General features: G+C 41.0%; 1 protein-coding gene across 2 annotated transcripts in view; it reads left to right on the forward strand.

The window, feature by feature from the left end:
• CNTN5 (contactin 5) overlaps positions 1–17,949 on the forward strand; it is a 965,708-nt gene that overhangs the window by 111,277 nt on the left and 836,482 nt on the right. Inside the window, exons 1-2 of one of the 2 annotated variants that reach the window (XM_039485709.1) lie at positions 14,499–14,631; positions 15,209–15,363. The exons of the other annotated variant lie outside the window; for it this stretch is intronic. The gene's annotated coding sequence lies outside the window, so the exon portion shown is untranslated. Of the gene's footprint in view, positions 1–14,498; positions 14,632–15,208; positions 15,364–17,949 lie in introns of those variants that run through there. 2 annotated transcript variants of the gene reach the window in all.

Below are 17,949 nucleotides of genomic sequence, written 5' to 3' on the forward strand. Positions count from 1 at the left end.
GGAAGCGGTGACCAGCACATCCCTTCCAGCCTGCACGACTTCCTGCAGCTCCCATTGGCCTGGAACAGTGAACCCCGGCCACTAGGAGCTGTGGGTGGCCATGCAAATGTAAACACACGGTTTGGTGGCCTGCCATCAGATTAGCCTGATGGGCTGTGTGTGGCCCGCGGACTGCACGTTGCCCACCACTGCAGTACCTCTGCTGCTAGCTTCTGTTGAATGCTTGTTTACTTGCCACAGCATCTGTGCCAACTAGGTTTTGTAATTATTTTGTATGCTACTGAACCCAGATGACTGTCTCCAGATGCACAAGTAAGGATTGTGAAGTTCAGATGGGAGTCCCTTGTTTCCTTTTAGTGATTTAGACTAAATTGTCCATAGTCAAATGATTCAAATCAGATTGTCTCTCTGCCTACAGCAGCCATGTACAATATTTACAGATCATTCCTTCAGTGAAAGGGCCCGTTTTCCTTCCGAATGACCGTAAAGATTCCTGGGAATGAAAGCATAGTGGTGATAGTTGTCATCGCCTGACCTCCCTTTGCATAATTTGTTTGACTACCAGGGTTCCACTAGATGAGACTGCTTCCATGTTTTATTATCAAACCAAGCATTCTTTTTCCCCTTCTTATTTAATGTTATGTCCAATACTTTTATGACACCAGCCTGCTTAATCCTTTCAGCATTCTAAAGTTTTTAACAGCTGCATAAATGCTCCCTTTAACTCCTCACTCTCTTCCTTTAAATGACTGACTTATTTCCAAAAACCCATTTCTTTCCATGGTTCTGAGCTGATCTTGGTGCTTTTTTGCACTCATTCTTTAGCTACAATTCTTCTTCTCTTGATGATCACCCAAGAATCTTATTTTTTAAAGTTTCAGTGACATTCAACATACCTCTGCTGTGCTTTGTCAAGCATTCTTTTACATAGTGATCAAAAGTACCTCCCTCTATTACCCTTATGTTACTGAATTACTCTTTAGGAGACACTTCTATACTGTAATTTAATAACATGGGGGGGTATTTCTTTTTTGTGTATTTCTTGTCTAATACTATTTGCTGGAGTTTCTTTTCCACCTGGTCCCCATCTCCCTGTATCACTTCACTGGGGAGACCAGATGGACTGCCTTTAGATCTAACCCACTCCTCTAGTGCCCTGGAAATCTCCCCAAATTTAAATCCTTCCCCAATCCCATTGTTAAACTGCTGGGATTGTGGAAAACAAATGCCATTTTTCAGCGAACTCTTATCTCCAGTCAGGGGCGGCTCTAGCCATTTTGCTGCCCCAAGCACGGCTCCGGCAGACCTCCCGCAGGCATGCCTGCGGATGCTCCACTGAACCCATGGGACCAGTGGACCCTCTGCAGGGACGCCTGTGGGAGGTCCACCGGAGCTGCGGGACCAGCGGACCCTCCACAGGGACGCCTGTGGGAGGTCCACCGGAGCTGCGGGACCAGCGGACCCTCCGCAGGGACGCCTGTGGGAGGTCCACCGGAGCCGCGGGACCAGCGGACCCTCCACAGGGACGCCTGCGGGAGGTCCTCCAGAGCCGCCTGCCGCCCTCCCGGGGACCAGCAGAGTGCCCCCCGCGGCATGCCGCCCCAAGCACGCGCTTGGCGTGCTGGGGCCTGGAGCCGCCCCTGTCTCCAGTCACTTAAATGTTTCATAAGGTTGTAGAGAATGATCCCATTTACCTTATCATTCTCCCATATTTGGGAATAGGGGGTCAATGCTTTTATATAACAAATATTGTGCTCGATCCTACTCTCCTTGATTTCAACACAAGCCAGATGATGACCGTGGTCTCAGCCATAAGTAATTAGAACAACATTAACAAAAATAATGCTGAGTGTTTTTGTTCAAGGAATTATTCCTACTTGCTAATTTTTTATACCAGTAATTGTCCAGATTTATTGCCGTGAATGTTCTATCCCACTGGGATAGGTACAGATTTACAAGATATATTGTCTACATCTTGAAAATGTTGAAGATTTGTTTGCATTACTTATGCAATGCTTTCACAAGCCAAATTGTTTTCCTGTGACCGAAAAAATGTCAACTGGTTTATACTTGCTGATATTTGCTAAGAATTAACTTGATTATGGGATCCTTGTACAAATGTCTTCTGTTTGCGGTGACATGACTTTGCATTTAAGTTTATTTGCAAAGATATAATGGATAGAGCTTTTGAAAATCTGTTAATTTTGTTTAAGTACTGTATGTAATCATTGCATGCAAGCTTAAAGGGACCATGCCCTCAATAGTATGGCATAAATCTGATATTGCAATTTTACACCCACCTAACTGAGTTTAGAAATAAACCCCATATATTATGCTTAGCATATTACTATGCATACATATGGGTTTAAAATAATAAATTGGAAAAGAAGTCCTACCAATGTTACTAATAAGACATTACACAATTAAAACTGAAGGAATTTTAAAATCCAACTTACTTCTTACCATTTTTGGTTTTGTTGACTTCTTGCATTTCATTCATCTTGGACAATTACTATCTGTTTGTTTGTTTGTTATATATTTACATATTATACCACCACAATGTGCTAGGCACTTTCCAAATATCCCCGCCTCTAAGGAAGATTAGTTAGTTTTGTTTTGTTTAAAACTGATTTCTAGCTATTTTTACACTTTCTCAATATACATCCTCAGTGCTGCAGTTAGAGCCATACAAGAGCTTTAAAAATATCCACAAACATTTATTTGAATGAAATTAACTAATTCACATATATGGTATTTGAAGCTTTTTATTTAATGAGTTTTCGGTGAATATTGATATGAGTGATTTTATTTATTTGCAAGCATGTTTACATAAAGTGAAAGTCTCTCAGATTCTCATTCAAATACTTATTCATATGCAGGTTCATGCTGAAATCATTCACATAGCCAACTTGAAATCTCTTCCATTACTTGTTAATAAATCTCAGTTACTTAATGAATGAGAAGACACAATACCATGGGACCAATTACCCATCCCAAAGAACAAGTAGTCAGTGGCTGAAAATGCAAAGTGTGTATTCCACAAACAACCCATAGGCTGAAATTTGTTTAGATTAATTTACCATTGAACAGTCATGAACAACAGACTAATTGTCAAAAGTCAAAATCTATCTGTGGACAACTTATGAACAGAATAAAAGGGCTACATGCATGGAATGAAATATTCACTCTGAATAGTTTGCTTAGCTCTCACTCCAGTGTTGGATTCTAAACACTTCATGAAAATATTTAAATAAAAACAAAACTGTTTTATTGATTGTTTTACTTGTTATTTTTGTAGTTCATGGAGAGTTTCTTTTAATATTAGGTTTTACAACACTTTCCCCAGTTCTAATAAAGCCTAGATTTTATATCAAACTCCATTGAGGCAGCAATATTTCAGATTTGTTGTTCCTGAATACATTATGCATGCCCAATATTTTTTATTCCAAAGCAATAATCAAAGCCTAGATTTAAATTGTGTAGTACTACATTAATTTGTCAACTAGCTGCATAATCCTCTCCCTCCATTTCTAAATTGCTGTTTTCTGAAACTAAGACTGCCTGATTCGGCAAAGCACTTAAGGGCATACTTAACTTTAAGCATGCACTTAAGTCCCATTGAAATTAATGGGTGTGCTTTGCTGAATGGGGGGGACTTATGTATGTGCTTCACTGACTCTTGGCTCAATCCCATAAGGCTAAGAGATGCAAAATTCTCAAGAAACAAGTTAACTTCAGTGAGAATACAACCCTATTCTGGGCCTTAAAGTCTTTCAATATCTATCTCTCTGTGTCACAAGTGCATGAGTCTCTCTGGTATCTAGCTGCCAAATACTAAAATTAAAAGTCTTTGTACATGCCTGTCTATGCTCACTGTAAAATCAGGAGGCTGGTATTTATATTTCTTACACTATTGTTAACCAGGAATAACTTACACTTGTTTTGCACTATAAATTGAGATCAGGATAAAGCTCTGAGTACTTTTCATCCAGACAGGACCATCATCTCCTCTCCATTTCCATTAATGGAGAGGTTTCATTGCATTTGTTTTCTTTAAGGGGGAGATATAAATTGGCTGGGTACTTGCCTGCTTAGTTAAATCAGCTTAGCCCAATGCTAAAGGGAAAATAAATAAATGTGGCTTCATGGCCATGAATTGCTCGTGGAGTCAGTGCTTGACATTTCTCAGGCAATGCGAATTCCCATTTTAATTCTGGTCCTTTGTCACCCTGCTGGAATCACACAGAACAACGTTATTTCAGCCTTAGGTACAGCCCAAGATTTATCTTTAAATATGTCAATATATAAATATCACTGTTTTGTATATCATTACATACCAAATATCTTTGTTAAAAGAGCATTATTTAGGTTGCAAAGGCAAACGCTTGAACATTGAGAAATGCTAGAAATTAAACTGCCTGTGCAACCTGAATTCTGTCTCCTTGTGTGTTTGCAAGCACTTGGAAGGAGACACCTATCCCCACTCAGAATTCGCAGCTGGGATTTAAGCACCTAAGCTCTTTCTTGCAAAAAAAAATGGAGGCGAAGGTGGTTCCTCTCCTCGATATACTTTAGCCCCATGATTAGAGCGCTCACGCACCATATGAGAGACCTCGGTTCAAATGGCTTCTCTGCCTGAAGTGAAGCAGAGATTTGAACCCTCAAGTGGAAAACCCTAAGCTAGAATGCCCCATAGCTCAATGGTTAGGGCCATTTCTTGAGAGAGAGATGACCAGGGTTCAGGTTCCTGCTCCACATCAGGCCAAGAGCAGAATTGCACTACTACTCATAGGAGAGAAAAGTAGAGGAATGCCCTGTTTGAAGATCTCACCCGTACTTCAGCAGCAAAGTGTCAGGACTTAGGCGGCTGAGTGCATGCTGAGCTGAAGAAATTTAGCTGACTTTACAGTGGAAACTCGGGCATTTACAGGGATTGGCTGGCAGCTGGATAAGGGTTTTGAGATCTAAATTTTGGAGTTGGACACTTAATCCCTTTGTAGAACTTGGCTCTGGAGCCCTATTTACAGAATTCTGTTCTTTACAGGTGCTTACACCGGAGCATCTGAGTGCCTTTCAGTAGTGCATTAAGCGATGTGAAGTGCTGAGCTCTCATGCTGAAGTTGACAGGAGCTGTGGGTTCTCAGCATCTCTGGCAATAAAGCAGTGTGGTCTGGAGGAATGAGCAGTGATGGAACTCAGGAAGTCCTAAGTCGTGATCCTGTCTCTGTCACCAATTCCCTATGTGGCCTCAGGCACATTTTGTCTCATTTTCCCCATCTGTAAGATGGAGATGATAATGCTATTTTTTTCTCAAAGAGATCTTGGAGGAGAGGGGGATACATTCACTAATATTTTTGATGTGGTTAGATATTGCATGGCCTTAGAAAAAGACCATGAAGGAATCAATAATTCGATCTTCAGTGCACAGTTTGGATGCTGTGTAGTGAAAAAGGCAGGAATTGCATAATGATTAAAAAAAAGGACAAGAATAAAAAAGGAACAGCTGCTTCATTCCCATCCTGTGCACTGTACCATCCATCCTGTGTACTGAATGAGACAAGGGTCTTGTGGGAAATATAGCATGTGATCATATATTTAAAGATGTTATCATGCATATTCACAATGGGGAAGTATTAAGCTTTCCTGATTTCTGAATGTTTGGTTTTGTCACCTAAATAACCTTCTTTTAAAGTTTTTTGCATGCAATTTCCTGGGTTTAAATAAAAATTATGTGCAACTGTAACAATCCCACCTGCAAGAGATGATGATGGTGCTTCCAGAAGGGTGGTTATGGGCAGCTGAGGCCATGTGGTGGATTTTGGTATTGTCAGGTCCATCCTAGCCCAGCCCTTTCCATCTTCTCTCCCCTGTTTGTTCAGCATCCAGGCTAGATGCTCCTGGTGTTCATGGTGCAGTGTTGTTGTCTGAGGCCGATGCTTTTTTGGTGGTATGGGTCCTGCTTTTGATTTAAATGAAAAGTATTTCTCTAGCCCAAGGACTTTCTGTGGTGAGGTTGGGGTGCAATCCATGCTAGTAAGGAGTTGTCACCACTTGCCCTTCAATCCTGGCTGCTATACTTTGTTTTGCTGCTACAGGTAAAGAGTTGTGTTCTCTCCTCAGAGGGAACCTGTTTCTTCTCCCTGTTTGGCCACAGACTTTAAAGCATAATATAATTCAGTATCCATATTTCCTTGTACAGTGTTAATACAAAAATGTCACAATGATATTAATTGCAAGCGGGTCATTAGCTTTCAGAAAAGACCTCATTCTGTACACTCTTACAATACATTAATGTTGTATACAAACAGTTGATTCAATACTTATCACCTGAGCTTCTGCCCCTCTTTCATCTTTGTAAACCAGTAAACCTTTGCAATGGATTCTTTGAAAAGTAAAAACCCAGACTAAACTTCTGTCTTCTACTGGGTGTAAACACCATGCTGTTTCCTCCCCAGCTTGTTTGCTTGGTAGCTTTGTTTACCTGATATTTAAAACAGACTTTCATTGTCTCTGCCTGCTGACTAGGCTGGTCAGAGGAGCACATAATACAATACATTTATTTGTTTAGGACAGAGCTGGTTACCAACTCCCCCTGACTTGCCTGGTTTAAACTCACTATTTATAATTCCATAACTCTTAATGCACAGCATGTACTTATATCATGCAAGAATATTAGAAACCAGTGAGTTACCATTGTCAAATGATACCTCACGAGGCATATTTTCTACAAAGATTATTACAATAGTGAGTAGGATGTGAATCTAGGCATGCTCAGGGTCAGACCTCTCCCCTTACAGAGCTGCAGGAGGGTTAGCAACTGGCTGACCTGGAGGCAACAGGACAGAGCCCTCTTTCCTGGACAGGGAATCTTCCATCCTATTTTCTTTCCACTTTATATAGAAAAAATCTGTTTTGTCACCTTTGTCTGTTTGTCTCCAGGACATAATATCGGAGAGTATCCATAATTTAACCTACTGAGTTGTTACAGGCATTTCACAGTGACATTAATGACCTGTGTCTTATTAGATTTCAGATGTTATATTGCATGTCACCTTTTAAATAAATATCATGACACAAGTGCGTGAGGTGTAATGAGTATGTCAGTCTGGACAAGAGTTGTTGACAAAGTAATGAACCACAAATGGGCATCTGTGTCACACTTTCCTTCTTCCAAATTTCAATGGCCAGCTGCAACTATAGGAGGTCTTACAGCTTCCGAAAAAAAGGTTGCAAGAAACTGGTCATAATGGAGATTTTTAGGCTATTTAAATATAGGGGTTGCTACCAGCTCCCCCTCTGGTTGCAATAACTTAAGCCTTAGCCCACACCACTGTTTAATGAATGCTTTAATTCTCTCTCATTTGTGTTTTTCTAATTTCCTCCTTTGTAGCAGTCTCTGCAGTCAGAATTTTGAGTGACAGGTGATCACACCTAAATGACAGTGTTACATTTTGGCCTTCTTCTGTCTCTCTGTTTTTAGGATAGTCATCACTCATGGTGTTGTAAATGTCTAGCTTTTTCACTTTATCCAGCATACATGCTCTGTACCCTTTCAACCATATACATCACCAACCCAGTAGATTCAAGTTTCCTCTGGGGAATCACTCAGTTCAGATCAGATTTACATGCATTTCATGGTTTATTCAGAAAACTGTGGTGATTGTCACGACATTGGTCTCATCCAGATGTTAATACTGTTGGTGACTATTGGTAATTAACCATCAAAACCTTTGTCCATTCATGACACTTAATCATTGTAACCATGTGTCTTTTTAAGGTCACCATACAGCAGTAACCTGGGAACTATAGAGGTGCTAATAGAATCAGAGAGTCCCTGAGCTGCTACAGAGCATGATGCAGAGTGCTGGATCTCTAATGATAAGAGTATTGTATGTGATTGTGTGTCTGCATCTGTGTGTATGTGTGTACGTGGCAGAGGTGAAAGTGGGCCGGTATGGCATACTGGTACGAGAGTGGCTGCCGATACAGGCCAGTACACAGCCTTTGTTAAATCGTGCCACAGCAGCGCTTTAAGCACCATGCTGGCAGGGCCGCTGACTGAGGGGGGGGCAAAAGGGGCAGTTGCCCCAGGGCCCGGCAATTTAGAAGTGCCTGGGGTTCCCAGCAGTGGCCGGAACCCCAGGACCTTTAAATCGCTGCAGGAGCCACGGGCAGTGTGGGCCGAGCAGTGCTGAAGGGCTGGGTGGGGGAGTCTGGCCCCAGCCCCACCCCTTCCACCTGAGGCCCCACCCCTTCCAGGGGCCCAGAGCCACCACTCCACCTGGCTACTCTGCGTACTGGTAAGTCCTTTAAGTTACTTTCACCCCTGGTACGTGGTCATGTTAGCGCCTGTTCCCACAAAAAGTATACAACCTCATTTTAGTACCTTGAACATTCAACATATATAATAGCTACAGAAAGATGGTGGCATTTACCAGCTGATGTTGCATTGACATCCCTGCGTGCCACAATGTGATGATTTTGGTATGGATTTTCCTCTGTGCAGATAAAGCGCAGTCTTTCAGTTGTGTAAACACATACTGCCTGGTGGGAGCCCTTTTTGTAATCAAGCATTTCTTTTATCCATTTCTTCAAAGACCACTAATGTCTGTTGACCAAACTTGGTTATGCTGAATAAAAATATTAATGACAGAAAGATGACAGCAGTGTCAAGCAGTCAGTGCTTGGACATTAGCTGGTCTGTCCTTTTGCAGATGTACGATTAATTTACTATGACTGCAGTTAGGAAAATGAGCAGCAAAATGTCACATTTACAAATTTATTTTGAACTTTAAGAAGTACAAAACATATTTAAAATGGCATTGTACCATGAGTAAAATGATTATGGCTGCTCATTATAGTCATTAGAGACTTCTAGAATAGCTCTTTATTGTGTCTTCCAGTCATCGTACTGGTCTATTAACATTGTCAATGGAGTCGGAAAGTCTACAGTCACCTAAGGAATGCTTAATGTACCCTGCACCAGAAAAATGCAAGACAGCCACTTGAAGCATATCTCTCTCTCTCTCTCATTTTTTTGGCCAAGCGAACTAAAGCACTCATCCTTCTGCTGAAATACTGAAGAAGGCAGCATTTTGCTATTGTTGTTGAGGATTTTTCTTTGTTACCAAAGAACAAGTTTTAATGAAGCAATGAAAAAAAATTAAAGGGAGCCTCTAGAAATTCATCTTATTTATTTAGTTAATTATCACCTCTGCGATGCTGTTGAACCACAGAGGGATTTTATGCTTTTAAACTATTTCTCCCTATGAACTGTACCTTTTAGTTTTTTTGTCGTGTCTTTGAAGGCTGGCTTCCAGCTGAAGCACACTAGGGTTTAGTTTGGTTGGTTTTTGCTGTGAACTTGAAAAATGGAGGTGAAATATTCATCTGAAATGCACATTGTTGGCTGTGCCTCTGGACCTCCTTTCCTCCCCTGAGTGTTTTGCAGCTTGGAGTTGCTGCTTGATTTTTGAGAGAGCTGGGCACTGTTGGAGCCCGATGATCTGATGAAGCACTCTGCACACTGGGAAACTTCTACTTGCTTCCACCCAGGAGTGACAAAATGCTCGGGGTGCGCAGGTTTCTCCATTGTTCTGAGAAGAGCTGAGAACAGAAAAAAACAGATAATTTAAGGGTTGAGCAGCTAATAAATAAGATAAGACAAGATCCTGTATGGTTCTGAGCATCTCTTGAGGGGTATTGGCCACACCTCTACTCTCACTGAAATCAGGAGAGGTAGTTTAATGATTAGGACACTTGCTACTGTGTTTCTATAGACAGGACAATCAGGGCTTGTCAACCTGGAGAGCTAGTGCCTGGCAAGCCACTCTACAGCACGTTAACTGGCCATATGGGCACTACTGATGTGTATTAAAAGTTCCTTAGTGTGGTTGTCAAGTATCAGAGGGGTAGCCGTGTTAGTCTGGATCTGTAAAAGCAGCAAAGAGTCCTGTGGCACCTTATAGACTAACAGACGTATTGGAGCATGAGCTTTCATGGGTGAATACCCACTTCGTCAGATGCATGGATGATGAAGCGGGTATTCACCCACGAAAGTTCATGCTCCAATACGTCTGTTAGTCTATAAGGTGCCACAGGACTCTTTGCTGCTTTTAGTGTGGTTGGTGTACTTGTCTTTGAAATGAGAATATGTCAAAGTGTGTGGCAAGCTCATGCACAGTAAAGTCACACCCTGGCTTACTGAGCACTAACTCTCTGTGTAGACAAGCCCATGGGTCTGAAATCAATTTTGAGTTAGGCACCAAGCTGCTTTTGAAAATCCCACTAGATGCTTCTCTGACTCTTTAGGCCCTTAGTAGCTCTCTGCCGATTTCCTCATCTGTAAATGAGATATAATAGTTCTTCCTTATGTCACAAGGGTGTTGCGAGAATAAATGCATTAAAGTTTGTCAGGCGCTTAGATACAATGACGACAGGGCCATATATGTACCTTAATTGTTAGAATGGGACATGCTGCACCTCACATGAAGCTACCAGTAAGGATAGGACCCTTACTTCCTTTTTGTGGCCTGTACCTGATAAAAGGCTCAATTTACGAGGCAGGCTGGGAAAGCAGGTCATAATATTTTCTGTTTGTTTGTTTTTTCCCAACTTTTTCATTAGACAAACTCTCACTGAGCTAGGAAGAGCGCTGCTTTTAATGTATATAGGCATGGTCTGAGATAAGGCCTTTTTAAAGTAAGGAAAGATACTTCACTTGTCAGTGATCTTTTGATATCAACCTAGGGTGGGAATGATGCTTTCCTCATTCTTATTTTCTCACGGGCAGCCTTGTTAATACAAGTAGACAACATTGCTAGCTAATTCATAGAAGCATGCCAACTGTAGATGCTTTGTATAATAAAGAACCGAGGATTTGTTCTTAAGGACGATACGACATTTTTTTTTCCTGCAAAAGAGGATTATTTTTATGGATTTGTACTAAGTGTTGCAAAATCATTTGCTGACCTCTTTGCCATAAAGACTAGTGATGAGTTTGTCAGTTCCATTAGGCATCCTGATCTCAGGCTATTTAGTACTAATGCAGTTGTCAGGAAGAATCTGTTATAGGCTCTTATGTTATTCAGAAGTGCTCCTCCGTCTAAGGAAACAAAAATAGAGAACAAAAGGAATGGGGGAAACCAGGACAATGTATATTAACCCTACAGAAAAATAAGTTGATGTCTTAGATCTACAAAAGCTACAATGCACTCTATATTGCTATAAGACAAATTCATAGGGCAAACACGTGGCTTTGCCTATTATATTGACAGAATGTAGTCAGTATGCCTGCAGTATGCTAACAGACATTAAAGGCATAGGTCAAATGTGTAGAAGGATGCTGTGGGATGGGGTATTATAGGTATACAAATAAAGGACTTCCAAACCCTCCATCTGTGCTCTTCACTCCATCCCCTCTCAGCTACTAACATCCCTTGATGCTATCCTTATTCCCTTTTCCGTAAACATCTCCGATTTGAACTTCCACAAATTGAACCTTCCACACTGCCAACTCATTACTAGATTATTTCCAGTGTACCTTCTGCCTCCCGTCCCCATATCCCCACACTCCACCGAAACCATTCGCACAAGAGTCTCCAGTGACCCTTTCCTGGCCAAATTTAAAAGCCTCTACCTCCTACTCCCTGAACTTTCTGCTGCTCTTGACACTGTAGATTATACTTTACACAATGTCCTGTCTTCTCCTGGCTTTCATGCCCCTGCCCTACCCTTGCTCTCCTTCTGTCTCTTTGATCACACTTTAATTATCGCCTGAGCTATTGGTCTTTTTCTCCCAAGTCCTCCCCACTAACTTTCTTTTCCATTATGGTTGACGGTATCTCCAGTCTTCTTGTTCCTAAGGCCTGAAATCCTGCTTTTGTATTTCACTCCTCACTTGCTTTCTCTTACAGTATCCAACTGATGAAATCCTGGATTTATTTTTCTTCTTGTCATATCTTTGTTCTTATAGTTAGTTTACTTGCCTATGCCTTAATTAATATAATGATTTGACTACGGCAACCTCGTTGTTCCTGGTGTTCTATGTGTTGCGAATTCTCAGAATTTTTATCATGAGTCTCATGATATTTGATGTTTTTTTCTTAAACCCTAGCTCCTGGAATCAAGTGATGACAGGAAATTCTCAGGTTTTCTTTTTTTTATGAAAAGTATGTTTCTAGTCGTTATTTTTGCACAGAAAAGTCTGAAAACATGAACTTGAGTGCACATTAAAGACTCAGAAACCAGGAGACAAAAGAAGTGATCCAGAATGTAGTTCTGTTTGTAATTTTTTTTTGGCCATTTCCATCACTGAATGAGACTAATTCTCACTTCTGATGAAACAAGAGATTCTTATCTCAAGTGATTTTTCCTTCTCTAAAACAGAGATATAATGATGTGAAGTAAAATCTGAAATAATAATGAGACAGCTCCCACTAATTGGAAGAATTACTGAAGGTAATAAGTTATTAGGCAACTGTCTACCATAGCCTGATGGAAACAGGATGAAAAGAAAAAAAAATCTGATCATCCAGTTGGATCAGAGGGTCCAACTAACACAAAGCTTCTCTCTGCAAAATAAAGAGAAAATGAACAAGAATGAAACTCTTGATGACATGGGATAGGCTCAGCTAGTCAGATGCAAAGTTTTTTTCCTGAGTGACATGCCCCAACAGGCCAGGATCCAGCTTTAGACTGGCTACAAATGGCAGATTGAGAAAATGTGCTGATACTGCTGCAGAGCAAAAATATTTCATAAAATGTTGAAAGATTTTTTAAGAGCTGTGTAAACTGGAACTCAGGTGCATCATTAATATTATTGGTCCTACAAACTTATGAAAAATGTTATTTGTTTTCTATGTGCTATATCACAGAAAATTTATGGACCAAAGAGCACACCTTTTTTTGATGTGGATACATGCCATACTCTAACCAAGGCTGATTTCAAGTACTTCTGAAGTTCAAATTGAACACACTATATTCTCTATATGAGAACATCTTCTGAAGTGGCACTGTCTATTTTCTGGCAATTATGATGACATTTTAGGATGGGAATGCTTAGATATCTGATTGGCTGAAAACTCCCATGTACTATATATAGTATGATGAGTAGACTGGAGAAAGAGAATCAGGTATCACAAGGGACTTAGTTTTCTGTGATGCCATGGATTTGGGAATATGAGCTGGGCACAGGCTTCTTGCACATGACACTGTAGAGCTTCTGCTTGTTACTCTGGCTTCCAAGCATTCTTAATAAAGATCTCTTTCTACAGCGCTGCCTGCCTACCACATTACTTATTGCTAATGACACACTAATAACATTAAACAAAAATGAATGGAGTAAGAGTTCAAGGATTTTTGGGGGGGACTTTAGTGTATATTTTAAATTAAGATGCCCTTGTTCAACATTTGTCACTTTCTGTATATGTGTATATGCAAGCATACTGGATACAGCTTAAGTCTTCTAGCAGGTAGATTTGTTTTCATTATCCATTATACAAGAACTATATGTCTTTGCTGAACCAGAACAGTCTGGGTTCAGCAAACATTAAGAGCTTGTCCATATGATGTGGCACGACATGCTACGGGGGTGTGACTTCCAGTGCACACTAGGGTGTTGCCCATTAATTTGTCCATGTAGACCATGCAGTTGTGTGCTAAAGGTTCTCTAGTGCACTTTAACATAGTGCTGTAATACTATATTAAAGCACACTATGGAAACGTTGGTGTGTACCAGCCTGTATGGGCCAATTAATGCACAACACATTTGTATGCTTGAGAAATCACACCTCTGTATTGCATATTGCTGTGCCATGTAGACAAGATGTTACTGGCAATGAAAACTTTTAAGAAAATGCCCAAACCAAGTAAGATAATATCTCCTCTTCAGTACTTAATTGGAGAGCCCATATTTATTATGTAGAAAGTATGTATTTAATGAGATGAAATGTTTATTTTCAAATCCCCCCCCACCACCACCAGGTGACTGTAAAAAGTCAACTTTCCTCTTTTGGTAAATGCACAAACAGCCAAAAGCTAAAACAAAGAAGAACACAATGGTGTTGTGCCTTCAAAGACTGATGATAAAGCATGAGTGCATCATCCAAAGCATACACAGAGACCCTCCCTCTCTGCTGCCTCATTCCAGAGCTCTGTTCAATGCAGAAGCAGTAAAGAAGAGGTGGAGGATTGAATTTTGGTTTGCATATGCCAACATATTCTCAGGAGTTTGTTTTTGGAATGCACTCATTCAGAAATTTGTAGTCAAATACAAGGCAAGTGTGTTTATGTTCTGATGTGTTTATGGTTCCACATGTCAGTACGGTAGCAGTAGAGAACCAAAGTTACAAGAAGGTAAGTTTGAGTTTTATCCAATAGATGTACCAGTTCAGTTTGTTTCTTTGTTGTTGACTTGAAGATTGACATATTCACAGCTCCTCTCCAGGTGCTTGGTCCTGCCATGTACTGAGCACCTTCTACTCCCAGTGGTTTCAGTGAGGATACTCAGCACTTCAGAGGATCAAGTCCATAATCTTATGGCTCCAGCAGCTGGAACTTTAAGAGAAAAGTCATCAAAAGTCATGAGAGTTGGCAAGAGGTCAAAAGGCAGATCTGTGGAGCACTGAGAAGGTTAGCATGGCATGATCAAATTTGATACTGTGGGAAATGGGAAGCCAGTGGAAGGATCTAAAGAAGAGAATGATGCGGTCCAGTCAGCAAGGAAGAAATCTTAGTGTGGGTAGCTGTGATACTGGTCAGATTGCGGGGCGAGGGTGATTGTGGGAGCCCAGAGTGGAGCAGGTTGAAGTAATTAAAGTGAGAGATTACTAGGTCTAGGACTAGGTCATGGAAATATGATTTAACTATTGGGACAAAAAAGGCTGATTATTGATTTACTTATTTTGCTGTGGAAGATGGAGTGGCAGGTACTGAGATCAAGGATATCAATAAATATTGCAGCCCTCCTCCCCCTCCCACCCTCAAATTAAAAGGAAGCACATCTACAAATTAGGCAATGTTAGTTGAAACCCATAGATGTTAGTTTTCCTGTGACAACGAATTGCATTTTTTTTCTTAAGAAAAAGTGTAAGAGGGTCATGGGGCACCTTTTACAGCCCTTTAGAATTGGGAGCTGTAGTTACAGATTAAAATGTTGCTGCTAGTTGTGTGCCCTACTGACAAGCATATAAGGCTTCTTGCCTCTTAGACCCAACAGACATGAGAGAACCAGGACCAGGGAAGGACATAAGTGAGGTCTCTCTGTCCGGTAAGAGTTCTGAGAGGGAGTCATCTGAAGGAACTATCTGGGGGAAAGCTGGAGTCAACTGTGAAGTCCTGGAGACAAGAACAAAGACCAAGAGAGTGAGTGAGAGAGAGAAAAACTTTCTTTCTTTCTTTCTTTCTTTCTTTCTTTCTTTCTTTCTTTCTTTCTTTCTTTCTTTCTTTCTTTCTTTCTGCCAGGGTTGTCAGGCTCCTTACTACACCTATTCTTAGCATGAGGAAGCCTAGTCTGTGCCTGCCATAGGTCAGCTCCCTGCCTTCACTGATCACAGGGAACATAAGCACTTCCCTTTAGGCCTGTGCAAGTCCGTGCTCTTTCTTTACAGGTTATCACTAGGCACACTCCAACCCCTGAACTCTCCAAGCATCTCTTCCTGGAGTTTCCAGCTGCTGTTCCACTGGACACTTGCAGTATTCAGAGATTCTCTGCTTCCAAAGAAGCAGTACACACCAGTTTACCACTTCCACCTCAGATCACTACTCTACTTAAGAAACAACACTTTGGTATGTTTATAGCAAAAACAAGTAGAAGTTTATTTAACAAACAGAGAGATTCAAGTGATAGCAAGTACGAGTAGTGGAAACAAATGGTTATGGGTAAAATAATATCATAATGCACCTTCTAGAACCTAGACTTACTTAACTAGATACTGACACGTCATATAGAGCAATGCTCATCCAAAGTCCAAACAGCATTTTACAGCGAGGCTTGGATATGACCCTCTGTTCATAAGACAGACATGCTGTTAGCTTGCCTCCTCCGTGAAGGATCCAGGGTGTACCTCTGCATCCACAGATATACCCCCCAAATCCACTGACTTTACTCATAAACACCATCTCCTCCTGTTGTTTATTTCTTCCTATAAATTTCCTCTGGGAGATGTCAGTCTCTTGATTAACATTTGACTTAGTATGCAGACAGCTATCCACTGTGAGACACACATACACACACGACTAGACAGAGATAAGTGTCTGTGAAGGACATAAATCCACACCGTGTAGAGGTCAAGCATAGGAGTTTATTACACACAGTGCTGGCGGAGTGTCATCTTGCTTATTAGGCCCAGAGACACTGTCAATCAATTGATTACAATAGAATATATAGATTTTCCATGGGCGGGGGGAAAGTGATGGGGTAGGCAGTTCCACACCCCAGGATAGATTTTGCAGCAAGACAAGATAGCACATTAGTCAATGGTTAACAGGTTACGTAATGTCTCCACCCATGATCTCAAATTAGCAAGTTAACATTTAATTAATACTTTGATAAAATGTTATTAGTATAATATATGATATATAATATATATCAGAATTATATATATATATATTGTGTTTGTTTCTTCTGTAGGGAGACATTCTTCCCACAGATCCAAGCTTGAGTTTATGAAAAGTTGGCACATTTCAGTATAAGATACGGCATCCTTCCGCCTAATTCTGATTTGGGGTCCATAGGAATGGAGTAACTCCTTTGATTGTCCAACAGGTACATTCTTAGGGGTTAAAGCAAAGAAACAGTGAAAGTATATGGCAACAAAGATTGTCTTCTGTGTGTCTTAAGGCAGGCACTGGTCCCTTGGAAGGGAGGTGGAAGGATGCCGTATCTTATACTGACATGTGCCAACTTTTCATAAACTCAAGCTTGGATCTGTGGGAAGAATGTCTCCCTACAGAAGAAACAAACACAATAGGAACAGAGATTCTTTGTTCAATCTGCAACTCTGAATAAGACATAATTATTTAGTTCTTGGCTCCAACACCTGGCAATTTGCTGACCAGGCCTATCTTAGCAAGCAAGGCTTTCTATTTACCCCAGCTTTCTCTTAGCTGATCACTATTTGCTAGGCCTCTGGTCTCTTGACCATACTCTGGACTTTGGGTCTGGAACAGAGCTGACACAATCAATATACCAGGTTGTTATATAAAATGCACATGGATTTTAACCCTTCAGTCTGCTACCTTCTGCTTGAAAGGAACCTGTCTGAAACACATTATTAAGACAGGTAACCAAGAGGCAAACAATTTTCAGGACAGATACAACTCCTTAAATGTTATCTATCCATCCATACATTTCACAGTGATTATGATTGGTTGGGAATTGGTCCTGCTTTGAGCAGGGGGTTGGACTAGATGACCTCCTGAGGTCCCTTCCAACCCTGATATTCTATGATTCTGTGATGACCAGTGGGCTACTGGCTCTCGGTAGAGACCTCACATGCCACTCTTTAGTGAATTACTTCCTATATCTGACCACGGGATCCCTGTAAAGCTCTGCAATCCCTGTGCATTCTTCCATGAGGTTCCTGGGTCACTGGGTGTGGCTGGGGAGAGGGTACAGTAAAGACTCTTTTGGGTTAGTTTTGAAGCATTTGTAAGTGAATAAAGAAAAGACCAAAACAAAGGAACTGGAAGGGAGCAGTTGTCTAGGATTTCACCTTCAATGGCTTTTGGATCCTGGCTGCCAGCTGGTTACAGGCCAGAATCTGGTATGCTCTATATAAATAAACAATCCAACTGTCTAGGGGCACCAAGGAGCAGAGGGGTAGCCATGTTTGTCTGGATCTGTAAAAAGCAACAATGAGTCCTCTGGCACCTTATAGACTAACAGACATATTGGAGCATAAGCTTTCGTGGGTGAATACTCACTTCGTCAGACACACCAAGGGTGAC

This window comes from Mauremys reevesii, linkage group 1 (assembly GCF_016161935.1).
Source record: "Mauremys reevesii isolate NIE-2019 linkage group 1, ASM1616193v1, whole genome shotgun sequence".
Taxonomy (NCBI): Eukaryota; Metazoa; Chordata; order Testudines; family Geoemydidae; genus Mauremys; species Mauremys reevesii.